The following is a 3,906-nucleotide window of genomic DNA, read 5'->3' on the forward strand; positions in this document are numbered from 1 at the left end:
TTTCCGTACATTTCTGCCATATGTACATTAACTGACAGTCACCACTGATAAGCTACCACTAAATATTGTAGAAAATTAATTTGCTGTAAAGTTGCTTTGCAATGATTTGTATCGTAAAAAGCGCTGTACAAATAAACTTGAATTGAACTGAATTGAATTGAATTGAATACCAGCACCACATCCTCTTGTACCAATGTTTGAAGAATTTATCTTCAAGAATCTGGCAGTAAGTTTTAGGAGCTCAGGATGTGGTGCTGGTCCTTCGAGAGTCACTCTCAACTTATCTGTCCATAAAGCCTATAAAGAATCAGTCTTCATGTATTTCACAACACTTCAGCATGTTATTCTTATTAAGTGAGGGTCATTTTTTAAAGGATTTTTTACCCAAGCAAAGTCTCTGAGAACCTGACACCTTGTAATTCTGGAGACTCCAGGAAGGTTGCAGTTCTGGAAAATGTTGGCGCTGGAAATGGTTCTTGATGGTTTTACACCTAATTCTTCACATTAATTATTAATTATTTTGCAGTTAACATGTGTCCTTTTTTTCTCCACCTGTTTTTTTCTGACCCCGCTGTCCCAGTGAGCATTTTGCTGTCCAATGGTCATGTCTTAACTTTGCAGTTTCTGTATTGCATTAGTTTTGAATATTTCTCATAGGGATTTAATAATTTTTGACATCTCAGTCTGAGTTAAACCTCTTTTTTGCCTCATTTTATTAATAAAAGAAAACATGCCTAATAATTCTGCACACCTGAGTTTTTCACTTCCAGACATTCATTTATTGGCAATTATATATCAATTATAAATGATTAAATACAAAATCAATAGTAGTTATTAAGACTGATGTGGTTTGGAATTGATAAAATGTACCTGGAAAAAATATAATCAAAATATCAACGTGCCTAATAATTATGTACGCGGTGTATATATGAGCCCGGTCTCATGAAAATGCGTATAAATAGTACGCCAAATAAAAACAAAAACGTGTGTATTGATATGCGTTGGCGTGCATATGATACGCAGTTTTCGCGTACATATGATACGCATCTACCCATAACCCTAACCCTATCTATCGCGTAGCATATACACGCCAAAATCCATTTTTGCGTATCAGTACCATGAGTTTTCGTTTTTATTTGGCGTACTATTTATTCGCACTTTCATGATATATATATATAGATGTTCAAACTGAGTGCCCAAGTGCAAAGATGATAGCCCCCAGGCCGTGTACTTAAAGGAAATCATTTTTAAGTTGAACAACATCCATTGAGATGAATGTTTTTTCAGGTATTATAGGCACCCTTAGTATAAGCTCTTGTCTGGAATAGTTGACCGAAAAAAGAAAAATTGCTGAAAATGCACTCAACCTCAGGACATCCAAAATGTAGGTGAGCTTGTATCTTAATGGGAACAGATTTGGAGAAATTTAGCATTAATTACTTGCTCACCAATGGATCCTCTGTCAGAATGAGAGTCCAAACAGCTGATATAGAAACATCACTATAATCCAGAAGTAATCCACATGACTCCAGTCCAATTAATGAACATCTTGTGAAGTAAAATATCCATGTTTCGTTCATCATTAAAACATTTTAAATTTAAACCAATATGGTGCACATGTCATGACAACGTTTATGACTCTTTTATGGTGCTTTTTTTTATTTAGGAGCTTGAGACTCAGTCCCTTTATGAATTCATTCAAATGAGCAGTCAGGATATTCTTCAAAATCCTTTTGTGTTCCATGACAACAACAAAAAAGTCACATGAGCTTGTTATTTTATTTTATTTTTTAACATTATCTCATTGACAACAACTGGTAAATACATAGTAGTTTTTAGGCCATGTGTAAGATGTTTTGATCTTTTGATCTGGACATATTCAGTGTATCTCTTGATCTATAAGGTAAAGTTCATATTTATTCTGAAATATTTGTAGTTATGGCTGCTAGACTACAGAATGCATATTGTACAAACAGCCGTATTCATATTTTCAAAAAGAGCTATGGAGTTATTGGAAATCCTTGAATTATTTTAAATAAATAAACAAAAAAACAAATAAATAAAATTAATTTAACTGACCTGCCACATAATGTAATTGTGGTTTTGAGGTTTTGAGGAAATCCATTGCCTGTTATTTGCCTCTGTTTGTCAGCAGGCTGTGCTGTTGCTCCAAATTTACAAACGTTCATTTCTTTCAGTTACATACTTTCATTCAGGTTCATTCAAGAACCTCTGACTTTATTTTATATGGCCATTTAACCATTTCTTTCTTAATGGTGTCTCTTTGGTGTATGTTTGTCTGTTTTCACTATACAGAAATATATTTCATAGATTAAAGCAGCACTATGTAACTTTTGGCGCTCTAGCGGTTAATAAACAGAACTGCACACATCCCGCGGAAGAACATTCCAACCGGAGCTACTTCTCTAAGTTTATGTCTATGGCGATTCACGCAGGTGTGTGTTACTCCGCAGCGGTGACGACCCGACCAGGCTACAATAGTCCAAATATAAGTACTTATTATAAGTGTACCGTAGTGATTCGGAATAAGACAAAAACGCGGTTTGGAAGACTAATTCATGATGTACTCGCTCATTATATACATTTTGCAAATTTTGAACACAGAAAAAGTTACATAGTGCTGCTTTAATGTGCACAAGTGAAGTGATTATTTTGTACTGCTAGTGGCACATAAATATTCATGCAGTGTCTATTTACATTGAGAGCAAATAGCCAAGCTCGTTGGAAAAGTCTGTTTTAACCAACTCTGCCCACCACTGCTCTAATATTTTTACCTTTAGTACAAATATCACGTTGCTTCTGTTTACATGTTACTATTTGCACTATGCTTTTTTTTCTACATACAAACAGTAGGCCTATCTAATACATGCATTTGGTGTATTCGTATCTACTTTTAGACACTTAGTGTAAATAGCGGCTGACGAAGATTTATGACTTAATATATATCTTAAGTTAGAGCACGTTCTCGATTGTGAGTTTCTGTTGAAGATCAGCTGAAATTTAAAACAGTTGTGATGTTTAACAATATCATGCAAAAGCAGCAAATTCAGATAAATGTAGCTCCTACTGACCCCTACTGGACAATCCTTAGCTGGCCAATTTACAATAAATGGATCACCCAAAGTTCACCCCAAAATTAAAATTGTAATCATTTACTCTCCCTCGTGTCGATCCAAACCAATATTAATTTCTTTCTTTAGAAGATGGTTTGAACTGTTTTGTCCAAACAGTGAAAGATAATAAATTAGGCCTATCCATCCATTCTCCAAACCACTTACCCTCTTTAGGGTCACAGGGTAATAAAATATATTTTTAAAAGTATCTTCTTCAGGTTTGAAACATCATGGGTGAGCAAATGGGTGAACTATCTATCCATGAATAACTATATATAACTGCTACAGTGAACTTTACCAATTGCTGTTGACACAGGAAACTTACATTCATAAAACACACACATACAGGTACAGTAATAGGACAATATCTCCACGGCCTCATGCTAAATGAGTTCTTAATCACAGTCTATTAAGCATTTTAAACTCCTGTTGGCTGATAATGGCTGCTCTCCAGTGCTGAGTCTGGTGGTTATTTATTAATTTGTCTTTCCTTGTATGATAAATCATGCTGTCTCTCTTGTCCTGCACTCCAGTTCAACATCATGATCGGTAATCTGTCTAATTCACTTTTATTAGGCTTACACCCATACACCAAAAAAAGCACTTGTTCAAATATATTTTAAATATATTTAAAACAAAAAATGGCCAAAAATATTATGCTAAAATATAATTACAGTTTTGGACATCTTTATAATCTTTATAATATATATATATATATATATATATATATATGTGTGTGTGTGTGTGAGTGTGTATATACAGTGCCCTCCAT

Source organism: Sinocyclocheilus anshuiensis, unplaced genomic scaffold, assembly GCF_001515605.1.
Source record: "Sinocyclocheilus anshuiensis isolate Anshui unplaced genomic scaffold, SAMN03320099.WGS_v1.1 scaffold1448, whole genome shotgun sequence".
Lineage (NCBI taxonomy): Eukaryota > Metazoa > Chordata > Actinopteri > Cypriniformes > Cyprinidae > Sinocyclocheilus > Sinocyclocheilus anshuiensis.